Raw genomic sequence first — 13145 nt, 5'->3', positions numbered from 1 at the left:
CTGATGTAATATCAATACCATGAAATATATTGAACTTTCTATCATATGCCCAGGAGCTTCTCCAATAACACATTTATTTTCACTGTTGAGATTTACTCAGTAACTAGTTGCATCATGGCTTGTATTGCCACAAGGAATCCTTCTGTTTCAGGGAAGAGGTCTCCATCTCTGAGCCAGACGTGTCCCGCTTCCTTGTCAATATGTGGTAGGCTCAGATCATGGAGATGTCTTCCATTATTCTTCTTTGAATTTATTTTTTTCTCAGCTCAAGCTGGTAAAACCTGAGGTATGGACGTAGTCATTTGTCAATTGCCAGGTACTTTTGGACTATTCAAGTGGTGTTTTAGTATTGAGGCTTTCTGAAGATTTACATAGATATTACTGTGTATCCCTAATTATTTAATTTTATTGTGTAGTGCCTTTGGGATGATATCAGTTGTAGATATTACAATTTGCATACCCTGTTCATGTTCTAAAATCTTACAATTTCCTTTTTTAATTTGGCGTATTTCTGGTGGTCTTCACTTACTGATTTCTGTAAGTTATGTGTGTATGGAATGGCTGTATCTATTAAATAAGTTGTTTTTGCTTGTTTATCCTCTATTGTTATATCTGGATGGTTATTATAGATTGTCCTATCTGTAATAACTGATTGCTCATAATATAATTTATGGTATTCTGATTCTAAAACTGGATCAAGGTGTCTATACATAGTAAGGTGTGATATCATTTATGAGTTTGTATTTTAAAGCAAGATTTTGATGAATGATGTTTACCATGCTTGCCTGTGTAAGTAATCAGTGATGTTAAACTGCTACAGGATCCTCTAATGTGTTGGATTGTTTCTATTTTCTTTTCTCAGCATTTTCTACATTTATCATCTTGGATTTGTTGGTCTTTTGTGTATTCTTGATGATTTTTTTTGCATTAACCACCCGGTCCTGTATTGCCACAAGGAAGCCTTCTGTTTATAGGAAGAGTTCTCCAACTCTAAGACAGGTACTTAACACTTCCTTGTCGACCTGTAGTCTGCTCGGACCGTAGGGTTGTCTTCCATGGAGGTTCATGCTCTTCCATTGGTTAACATTTTCTTCAGAGGTGATAATGTCTTCACTCTTCTGGGTTGTGCTCTCTTTTAAATTTAGTGGTGTAGCGGTGTATATTTCTTATCAGAATTGCATATGCTTCTTGTGGAGTGCTGATTCCTGGTTTTGTTGATTAAAGTATATCTTAAGAAGTTTTATCTGACTGCTGTGTAGATTTTTAAACTCTGTTAATCCTCTTCTCCCTTCTGTCCTAGGTAGTGTTAATCTAAGCGCATTCGAATGTACATAATGTTTTCTGCTATTTGAAATTTCAGTTCTTATTTTTCTCTGTAAATTTTTTAGATCAGTTTTCGACCAAGATATTATGCCAAAAGAATATGTTAATATAGGTATTACAGAAGTGTTTATTTTTACTGTTGAGCTCTGTTTGACAGATTTTCTTTTGTCTTTAAGTAAATTCTGTCAAAAGTTTATCCTTTATCACACTATGATCTGTTTTCTTACTTGTTGATATCGCAGATTGAATTGAATTGAATTGAACAGACTTTATTTCTTACACCTTCACATACACGAGGAGTAAAAATATTTACGTTATGTCTCTATCTAAATGTGCAATGTGCAATCATAGTAATTTATAATAAATAGAACAGTCAATGTAATATAGAGTACACTCAAATCAGCATGAGTTCATCAGTCTGATGGCCTGGTGGAAGAAGCTGTCCCAGAGCCTGTTGGTCCTGGCTTTTATGCTGCGGTACTGCTTCCCATTTGGTAGCAGCTGGAATAGATTGTAGTTGGGATGGTATGGGTCCCCAATGATTCTTCGGGCCCTTTTTACACACCTGCCCTTGTAAATGTCCTGATTCATGTGAAGTTCATAACTACAGATGCGCTGGGCTGTCCGCACCACTCTCTGCAGAATCCTGTATTTAAGGGAGGTACAGTTCCCATACCAGGCAGTGATGCAGCTAGTCAGGATGCTCTCAATTGTGCCCCTGTAAAAAAGTTATTAGAACTTGGGGGCCCTTACCAAACTTACACAACTGTCTGAAGTGAAAGAGGCGCTCTTGTGCCTTTTTCACCACACAGCTTGTGTGTCACAGACCATGTGAGGTCCTTGATGTTGTGGATGCCCAGGAACTTGAAGCTGTTTACCCTCTCAATCCCAGGTATTTATATGTTTCATATTCATCCATCGGTTGTATTGTATCCTGCTGCTCTGTTTTGTATTCTATTAGCTCTATTGCACTTTTTATGTTTAATGTTCTGCATTTATCCAGTCGGAAGTTCATGTTTATATCTTTCAAAAATAGTTCTACTATTTGAACTAATTGCTTTAGCTTAACTGGTGAAGGAACACATAATTTTAAATCATTCATATATAGAAGGTGCATTAAGGTATAGATCATTTTCTTGTTTCTGATTTGATACTTAATTTTTATCTGATTCAGTAAATTAGAGGGCAGGGTTAAAGCTAGAGAGAACTGCAGTGGGGTCAGAGTCACCTTGAAAAATGCTTCGGTTTATTTTGATAATGGTAGTTCTTTTTTGGTTGTTAACAGATAGGGTGCTATTAGTATGTCAATGTTTCATCAGATGTTGCAGGAATTTCATAAATATTGGGTGTAGTTTATATATATTAAGAACTTCTATTAACCATAAATGTGTGACAGAGTCAAATGCCTTTTGGTAGTCAATATAGCAACATAAAAGACTTTTGCTTTCCCACTGGGCTTGATTTAGAATTATGGAATCTAATATCAGTTGTTCTTTACATCCTTCCATACCCTTATGCCTGCTTTCTGCTCTTCTGTAAGTATATTGTGGTTATCTAAGTAAGTGGTGATTAGTTGCGAGCTACACAATGTTACAATTTTATATTTAGCTTGTAAATAAGTGATAGGATGATGTTTTGATGAATCTTTTGTGGTTTCCCCTTTAGGTAAAAGATATGTTTTACCTTCTGTCAAAAATGTAGGCACTTTTTCAGGATTTTTAAGAAAATTGTTGATATGCATTAATAGGTACAGATGAAGACAAATAAATTTTTTATACCAATAATTATGAATATTATCACTTCCAGTACTTTTCCAGTTATGGGTATTCACATAAAATGCTAAAGGAACTCAGCAGCTGTGGCAGTATCCATGGAAATGAACAAATTGTCGACGTCTTGGGCTGACACCTTTCATAAAGACTCATGATTAATGAAGATTAGGCAGCAGCATAATTATGAATGAATAAATAAATACTACAACAAAACAATCTGGTTTGATCAGAAAAAAATATTGTACTGTTCTGCTGTATAGAATGTTATACTGAAAAAAGGGCGACATTTGTTAATTGACTTGAAGCTCCAATTTTATTTTTGAACAAAATCAACATGTTTATTTAGTTTTTATTTAGAGATACACCACTGAGCAGACCTCTACAGTCCAATGAGTTGCAACGCTCAGCAACTCACCTATTTAACCCTAGCCTCGTCACAGGACAGTTTTCCAGTGATCGATTAACCGACTAAGCGGTACATCTTTGCGCTGTGGGAAGAAGTTGGAGCACCATGAGGATACCCATGCAGTCACTGGGAGAACATACAGAACTCCTTACAGTGAGTGTCAGAACTGAACTTGAACTCTGACGCCCTGAGCTGTAAAAGCATCATGCTAACTGCTACGCTACTAGTAACAAAGAAGTTCATGATTGGGTGTTCAATTTAAATTTCTTCGCGGTTTTCTGTCTGCCCTGATAGTAGGTGGACCATAGCTCAATGATATATTTACCCTCAGTGGCCACTTGATTAGATACACCTGTACATCTGCTCACTAGTGCAAATATCTAGTGGCAACACAATGTATAAAAGCATGCTGAAGAGGGTCAATTGTTGTTTAGACCAAACATCAGCATGGGGAAGAAATGCGATCAATGTGACTTTGACTATAGAATGATTTTTGGTGCCAAACAGGGTGGCTTGAGTATCATAGCAAATGGTGAACTGGGATTTTCATGCACAACAGTCTCTAGAGTAGGGATTCCCAACTTGGGTCAATGGACCCCTGGCTTAATGGTATACATAGGTCCATGGCATAAAAAAGTTGGAAAACCTGCTCTAGAGTTTACAAAGAATGGTGTGAAGAACAGAACCTTCCAATGAGCAGCCGTTCTGAAGTCCAAAATTCCCTGGAAATGAGAGAGGCCAGAGTAGAATGGCCAGACTGGTTCAATCTGATAGGAAGGTGACAGTAATAAATAACCATGCACAATACTGGTGTGCTGTAGGGAATCACTTAATGCCCAGTAAGTCAAACCTTGAAGTGGATAAGCTACTGCAGCCGAAGACCACAAACATACACCCAGTGGCTGCTTTATTGGATACAGGAGGTACCTTATAAAATGGGCACTGAGAGTAGTCAAGTAATCATTGAATGCATGACCTCTAACTTTGGAAACTACTTTCCTCCTAGGTGGTTTGCACTCTGGGAAGCAATGCTTTGACCTCTCTCCACAGCCTGGATATTTTGCTAGAATAAAGAGAAGCTATTTTCATAGAGGAGAGAGTCAATATCCAAAGATTAAGTAAAAGAGTATAATAACAAATTACTCAACAAGCCAGACAGCATCAGTTATGATAGGACCAACACTAAAATTTTAGATCAATGATGATCTCTATGAATCCACAACTTTTAACTCAGAGAATAGAAAGAGTTATTCTTGATAGAATGTTTGATTATCAATTTTGCATGGCAGTTGCCCTCTCACAACTAATTTTTGCTTGTTTTTTTATTTAAAGAGTTAAGAACATTATGGACATTGATGAATTTAATATAATTCTAGGAAAAGATTTCAGAACCTTTTCCTCTCTTTGCATGCATATCTGTATGTCTCTATTGAGGTGTACAAGTCCATTGCCAAACATGAGATAAATCTAATTGTTTAATAATGAAATTTCTGACACAATTGTCAGAGCCTCTTATCTCTCACTCCTGAGGCACACACGGGGAACTTCATTTGTTGTCCCTCACACATCAAATGTACCCAGATACACACTGGCAAAATTCATGTTTCAAGGTAGCTGCAATTTTCTGAAATTAGTTTGAATGCTTAACAACTTCAGAATTAGATATCTATTCCCATAAGGATTGCTTGAGGCTATGATTACTTAGAATTAAATCTGCAATATTCAACATAAAAATCTGGGAATCTGCAATATTCAACATAAGAGGCATATTGCAGTATTGCAGTATAATTAAAAGAAAATTATAGGGTAATTAAAAGCAAATTTGTTTCAAGATCAGGTAGGAAACTATATTGAATAGTTTGCAATGTGTAACCTTAATCTAATTTGAAGCTGTAATGTTCTAAACCTATTGAGATACAAAGCTATTCTTTCTCTCCACTGTTTCAACATTATTACAGTTTATCATGTACTTATCTTTCCTACATTTTTAATTATGCAGGGCCAGATTCTTGAGATCAACAGGAAATAGAAAACACACATCAGCACACTCCAGCAAAAGATTTGCTTTCCTTGTCTCACTGACATCCAAAGAGGCATACACATGCTCCAGTGAATTAAATTATCTTCACTTAATTAGTGTCATTTTCCAATTTGTCCTGAGAGTGGCATTGGGACATTCATATAGATACTGAATGACTATTAGAATACTTCATTTGCTGACTAGTAAATAATTGGCTGCAAAGTAGCTGGTGTTTAACATATTAATGGTTAATTGGCTTCATTATATAATGCTCTGACCTCTGTATTTCTGTCAATTAATCCATGAGCAATTTCTGCACCACAATGGCTACACACTTTCTGCTCCCATCAGGAGAAATTCCTTATTGCAGGTGCATGGAGCTGGTCCAACACCACATTAACACTGGGGATGGCCAGAATGTCCACTTGTGGCCCCATCACCTTGCCCTTACCAAATGCCAGGCAGCAGAACAGCTGATAAAAGAGGTGGCAAAGGCTGGCATCTATGAGCCCTCTGACTACCCCAGTGGTGTTGGTCATGAAGAAAGACTGGTTGTAATCTTAATGCTGTGGACCTGAAGGACTTCTACCCACTGTGCTGAATTGATGTTGCCTTGACCTACATCACGGACTAGACCTGGTTCAGCTCTCTCAAGCTCCACAGTGGTTACTGGTAGGTCGAATTGGCCGCAAGGCCCGGCTCCAGACTGCCTTCACCATTGGTCGAGGGCTGTGGCACTTCCAGGTAATGCCGTTTGGCCTGTGTAGCACCCCGGCCACACTCGAGAGACTGACAGAGAGGGTGCTGGCCCACATTCCGCAGAGTTGCTGTGTCAACTATTTGGATGATGTCCTGGTGCGTGCTGCCATTTTGGATGATGCCCTGCGGATCTTGGAAGAGGTCTTTGCCGCCATCCGCCAGGTGAACCTTTGCCTCAGCCCCACAAAATGCTGCCTGCTGTGCTGCCAGACAAAGTTGCTGGGCATGTAGTGAGTGCGAAGGAGGGCCGCTAGACCCTGACGTACCGCCAGGTTCAAGAACAGTTACTACCCCTCACCATCAGGCTCTTGGAAAAGAGGGGATAGCTACACTCATTTAAGGACTCTGTTGGAATCGTATTGTGAGCATACTGGACAGCAGTTCAGGTGAGAACCAGATGTACACCGGCTGTACTCATATTTGGGTGCGAGAGCACACACTGGTGGATCTGGTGTTTGACCCCTCCTCCTGAACCAAAGATTCCTGGAAAGGCTGGGCAGGTGTACCTGCAGCACCTCAGGGGGCGCCTGTGGGCTGTTCATGATGCAGCTTGGCAGGACCAAAGTGCAGCCAGTGGCTGACAAAAATGTGTTTAGTTGGGATTGAGTATGGGTCTACTGCCCCTCCTGGAAAAAGGGACAATCGCCCAAGCTGGAAATCCACTGGAAAGGGCTGCGAGAGGTGCTCAGTCGCATCTCCAATGCTGTGCAGCTGCTTGGACAGCGGATGGGAGTCGTACTGCAATGTATGGCCTGGCACCATATCGACCCTCGACCACCATCAACCCAGTGACCACAAATCAACACACTCTGTGTGTTCTCTCTCTCTCTCTCTCTCTTCACCAAGTAGTCCCTCCCCTGAGAGGGCTCCAGACACACCCCAGGCGGCAGCGTAGACCACCATCGAGACTGTCGGACTTCGTTGTGAACTCTGGGGTGGCCGGGGACAGCCGATCCCTCAGGTGGGTGCAATGTAGTGATCTGAGGAGAATGTGGTTGATAGCTCACCCCATCATTCCTGGCGACCATAGCTGTTTATTGTTCTTGTTCTAAAACATGTTCATGGGAGTATGGTGGGATGCTCAAGTTCATTTATTGTTATACTTTAGCTTGGGCTGTACAACTATTCACTTGTGTGTTTGTGGGTCACCCTGATTGTAACTGGGGTGTGTGATAATCACTTCCCCTGCCTGTATGTGACTGGGCAGTTCTCTACTTGGGTCATAGCGCCCGGTCTGTTTATGTGCTTGTCGCAATAAAACTGGTAGTTGTGTTAAATGAGCTTTCCTCCTCTGTCGTCATAGACCAAATGCTCACCACACTCTGTATGAGACCAAACAAGTATCTTATAGAAGAAATGGCATAACTTATTTGCTCTTTGTGTGTCTAAGAAGGCTGCATTATTTGATTTATCCAGCACCTTTGCATTCTTTCTTTCAAATTGTACCGCTTCTTATGTTTCCGTTAAAAATCTACCCCACACATTGGCTCCTATAGACCCAAAATCTGTCCACTCGTTTACCAGACCACTTGTACCTTCCTAATGACAATCACAATTGTCGTCTTAATCAATGAATCGTGTACTACTTGCAAATTGTGCTCTGTTCATGTCATTAATATCAATCAAAATGTGCAGTGTACATAAGAACAGAAGAACCATAGTTGTGAGTAGATAAACTGCTCCTTCCTGTCTGCTGCATGATCAGTAATCTTTCACATCACTACCATTTTCTCCACATCCCCTAACTCCCTTAATGCTCAAAAATGCAGCCTTTGAAAAATATTGCCATACAATTCCCCATGATTTTGAAAACAGTCATTCACCATTTTGTTCTGCCTTCTATTGCTTCGGCAAGTTATTTTAGTCATCTCTGCCATTATACCTTGCATCTAAAAGGCTAATATTGTCATTGGACTTCCAACAGCTTTCAAAAATTCAAATAAATAACTCAATGTTACTATCTTTAAGCTGCTCCTGCAATTTTTTTAAAATCCAAGAACTTACTCCAGTTTATCAAACACAATTTGTCTAAATCAACCTGAAACCACCCCTCTCCAAAAATACTTCTTGACCTGATCTGTGTTTGAATGGTTTTGCTTCAGTTTTATGCATTTATCAATGTCATGCTAACTTTTATCAGTAAGCTTAAACAAGAAATTTTGTCATAGATTATGATACTAAAATTGAGTCCTTTAATCCTCTGACATCATGCTCCATACTTAGACAGGTTTTGAAGTTGGTATCTAAAATTGGATGAATGAGATGGGAAGTAAAAGTCTGCTTGGTTACAGTTTCTGTGTAATTTTAATTTTACTGCTTTCACACAATCTCAACATAGTCAAAGTGAAAGTCAAAGTAAATTTATCATCAAGCTATGTATATGTCACAATTTATTGTGTCTGGTGCTCCAGATTTGGCCTCCCTAACATTGGTGAAACCTGTCTTAAATTGGAGGGCCACTTCATTGAGCATCTCCACTTCATCTGCCAAAAATGGAAGTTCCCAGTAGCCAAACATTTTAATTCTGATTTCCATTCCCCTTCTGATACATTGGCACATTGCCTCCTCTTGTGCCAAGATAGGCCACCCTCAGGGTGAAGGAGCAACACCTTGTATTCCGTCTGGGTAGCCTCCAACCTAATGGCATGAATTTCAATTTCTCCTTTCAGTTAAAAAAAAAATTCCAGCTCCCTCCCCTCTTTTTCTATTCCTCGCTCTGGCCTCTTGCCTCTTCTCACCTGCCTATCCCTTCCCCTGGTCCCCTCCTTTCATTTCACCTATGGGTCACTCCTATCAGATTCCTTCATCTCCAGCAGTTTATCTTTCTGGCCCATTTGGCTTCACCTCCCTCCCACCCCCCCCCCCCCCACTTTTTATTCTGGTGTTTTTCCCCCTTCATTTCCAGTCCTGAAGAAGGGTCTTAGCCCAAAACGTTGACTGTTCTCTCCTTATAGAAACTGCCTGACCTGCTGAGTTCCTTTAGCATTTTATGTGTGTTGCTTTGGATTTCCAGCATCTACAGACTTTCTCGTGCTTATGTCACCATACATTATTTTGAGAAGAATGTTCTTGCAGTTGTATACTGGAAAATAAAGAAATACAATGGAATTTATGAAAACCTCTACGAAGACTGACAAACAACCAAGGTGCAAAAGAAGACAATTTGTGCAATTAAATAATAAGTATGTAAATACATAAATAGATACATAATAAAAGAAAACAGAACATGAATTGTAGAATCCTCCAAAGTGACTCTGTACACTATGGAATCAGTTAAAGTTAAAGTGAGTGAAGCAAGGCGAGTGAATGAACTGAGACAACACTGGGAATACACGGCAACATTTTGCAGGCGGCTCACATTGTTACAGTGTATTTAATCACTCTTCTGAAATATTGACAGCAATATCTTAATCTTCCAAATCATACAATTAGACTTGCGTATTTTAATTATTTTGCTGTCTGACTATAGTTTAAAAACTCAGTAACACAAGGCAGTCCAAGCAATTCGGTTTTGGCCATTTACCTGACATTACCTACTGATATAATGAAACAAACCTCTTGTAGTTTGTGATGCAGAAGGCTAATGCTTTGGTAGTTGATCTACAGACCTTGAATTGAAAAGCAACCCAGTATAATGATTTGAAATTCTCTGCAGTTTACCAGCTGTAAGGACTGTGTATAAACTTAATTTTGGCTGTTGTCTACAAGGTTTCAGGAATCCTCTTTTTATTCATTTGAGAACCATAAAGTTGTCAGAAAAAGGAGTTTTTAATATCATTATTCTGTACTGGACCTGGACCCAGCTTCTGCAGATGAAATGGTAGATGGTAGAGATCCAAGATGGCGGCGCGACGCAGCTTGCAGCGGCCACTCCGGAACTGATTATCTGTTATTTGTGAAGTGGGGTGTCGTGGGCAATCATAATCGATTGAAAACGGATGTGGGAGCATGGAGAAACATCGGGGAATTCCAGGAAGACCTTCGTTGCTGCTGTGAGGTCCCGGACTCTGCTGGGAAGAACAGGCCCCCAGCCCTCGGGGTTGTGTTGCCGATGGCCATTGGTGGGGCCGTCTTAATACGCTTGGCAGAGGATGGTGTTCGGAGAAGCTGTGCCGAAAGGGATGGTCGCCGGCTCGGAGGTTCGACGGACTCGGAGTCCTTTCGACAGACTCAGGTCGCTTTCGGTGCGTGCTACATCTGCGAGGCTGGTTTCAACGGAGCTTCTGTTGTGTGCTGCGTCTGCGAGGCTGAGTCGGGGGTGCCATGGAAGTCCATAGCGGGGGTATTCCCTTCTGCCGCCGGCGTGGGATGGCGAGTCTGTTGGGACCCTGGGGACTTGTGGAAACTGTGGTGATTTCTTTTGAACTTACAGTCCTTTAACATCTTGGACTATTTTTACTGTGCCCATAGTCTTTTTTAAATCAATTATGCTGTTGTTTGCACTGTTGTAACTATATGTTGTAGTTAAGTGGTTTTGTGCAGGTCTTGTAGCTTTAGTTTTTGGTCTTGTTTTTGTCTGGTGGATTTGGAGTTCCTTTCCGGGAAACGCGCTAGACTGTAGCGCGATATTAATATGCAGCAGCCTCTCCGGACTCTGGATTGGGGATTGCCAAACGTTATGTGGATTTTCTGGTTTAGTCTGTTTTGTCATATGCTTTTGTGATATCATTCTGGGGGAACGTTGTCTCGTTTTTTAACTGCATTGCATTTGTGGTTTCTAAATGACAATAAACTGAATCTGAATGAAGGATCTATCCCATTGGAAAACCTAGTTTTTGACATAAAATTGATTTAAACTGCCTGGATACTAAATATGATGTCTATCTATAACAATAATTAACATTGCTTTAATACAAATACAGCTTTGTGTTGTAGTTATTCCCATGGGCATCATAGTCACCACTGAGCATGTGTATAATAAACATATAAATGATTGGCTATTCCATGGTAAAATAAGACTTTGCTATAAAGTGGATAGCCAATTTCAATTTTGTAATGGAGTCTTTGTGTAAGGAAGAGCTTCCCAATTCAGTGAAATTCAAATTTAATTTTAAAAAAATCATTTACACTTTTATTCATCACGTAAACAAAACACCACTGTTTACATTTCACATCAAAACTTTCCTGAGCACTATATGAAGAGCTTTTGAGCATCAATTTTAACTGAAGGCAAGAGACCACAGGTGTGCGGATAAAGATAGCTTTGCTTTGTGATTTTTTTAAATCTCAGATTTCATTTAAGTATACCAAACCAAAATACTACTCAAATTGTCAATGAGCAACTGGACGAGTGAGGTGAGAGGTCATAAAGGATTCCAAAGATTACTTAAGACTTTTGCACAGTATTGTATATCTTAAGCACATGCAGGTACATGTAGCCTGGCTGCCTAAGACTTTTGACAGTACTGTATTTGTCAACGTGGAGCAGAGAGCGAGTTTGTTAGTCTGGTGGTTGGAAATGATGTTGGGAATGGCGAGGGTGAAGCCCCACAGGAAGGATGTGGAACAGGAGGCAAAGAAAATAGTGCCAGGGGTGCAAGGCTGTCTGGGTGCAAACACACCCAGCCCTGAGACACCAGGCAAGGGCATTTGCTTCTAAACAATTGGTTTATTGATCATTACAGAATGTCTCGGTGGTGCTTCCTGCTCCCTACCCTCTCCCCTCCCCTTTTCCCAACCTTGATACTGCTCTCCCTGCCCTCTTCCCACTCTCAGTCCACAATAGAGACCCATATCAGAATCGGTTTTATCATTACTCACAAATGTCATGATTTATTTTTGCAGCAGCAATGCAGTGCAATACTGTACTACATAAAATCACAACAGTACAGTGCAAAAGTCTTAGGCACCCTAGATATATATGTCTCAGACTTTTGCGCATTGCTGTATGGCAAAGAACTAGGCCATTTGACCCAATCAGTTCATGATTTACAGCCCACTCAAGCATGCTGGCATCAGTTTAACACTTATTTCTTTCTCCCTCATATCTATCTTCCTTCCTCTTATTTGCTTCAAGTAGTGACTTCCATATTTATATAAGCAATGGGCCTGCAGCAACCAAGTGAATGAAGGAAAATGACAAATGATAGTGGTCCAGAATTGTAAGGCTAGAAAGTATGAAAAGATAAATTTATTTCCAATTTTTTTTGCCTTTTTTTCTGAAGTTATTTCTTGCATGTCTTTCGGACTGCTGAGTTCTGCAAAAGCAATTGCAGATCAAATGACATCACGGGTATCATCGATCAAGATCTCTCTTGCCTGCCAGAACTCACTTGTTTAGAATGCACTTGATAAGGAGAAGAAAAAATACTGCAAGCATTTAAAACACCAGCACAGGCTAATCCTTGTAGATGTGAGGTGATGCACTTACAGAGCACTACTAATGCCAGGGCATATACCATGAATGGTATAAGTCCCAGGGAGAACTGAGGAACAGAAATATATTGGTGTGAGTCCAAAGAATCTTGAAAATGGATGCGTATGTAGATAAGGTAATTAAGTAGGTATATAGGAATCTGGTTTTCATTAGTTGGGGTATAAAATACAAGAGCAGGAATATTATAGTAAAACTTTATAAAACATTGGTCAGACCTCAACTAGAGTACTGTATGCATCTCTGGTTGCTGCAGTATCAGCATGCAAGTACAATTATAAAGGTAGCATGGCAGCACCTCGACTTCCTCAGAATATTCGGCATGACATCTGAAACTTTGACAAACTTCCATAGATGTGTAGTGGACAGTATATCAATTGGTTGCATCATGGTCTGGTAGGGGAACACCAATGCCTTTGAATGGAAAATCCTGCAAAATGTACTGGATATAGCCCAGTCCATCTCGTGTAAAACCCTCCACTCCACTGAGCA

This window comes from Hemitrygon akajei, chromosome 6, assembly GCF_048418815.1.
Source record: "Hemitrygon akajei chromosome 6, sHemAka1.3, whole genome shotgun sequence".
Lineage (NCBI taxonomy): Eukaryota > Metazoa > Chordata > Chondrichthyes > Myliobatiformes > Dasyatidae > Hemitrygon > Hemitrygon akajei.
This window is presented reverse-complemented; position numbering follows the sequence as displayed.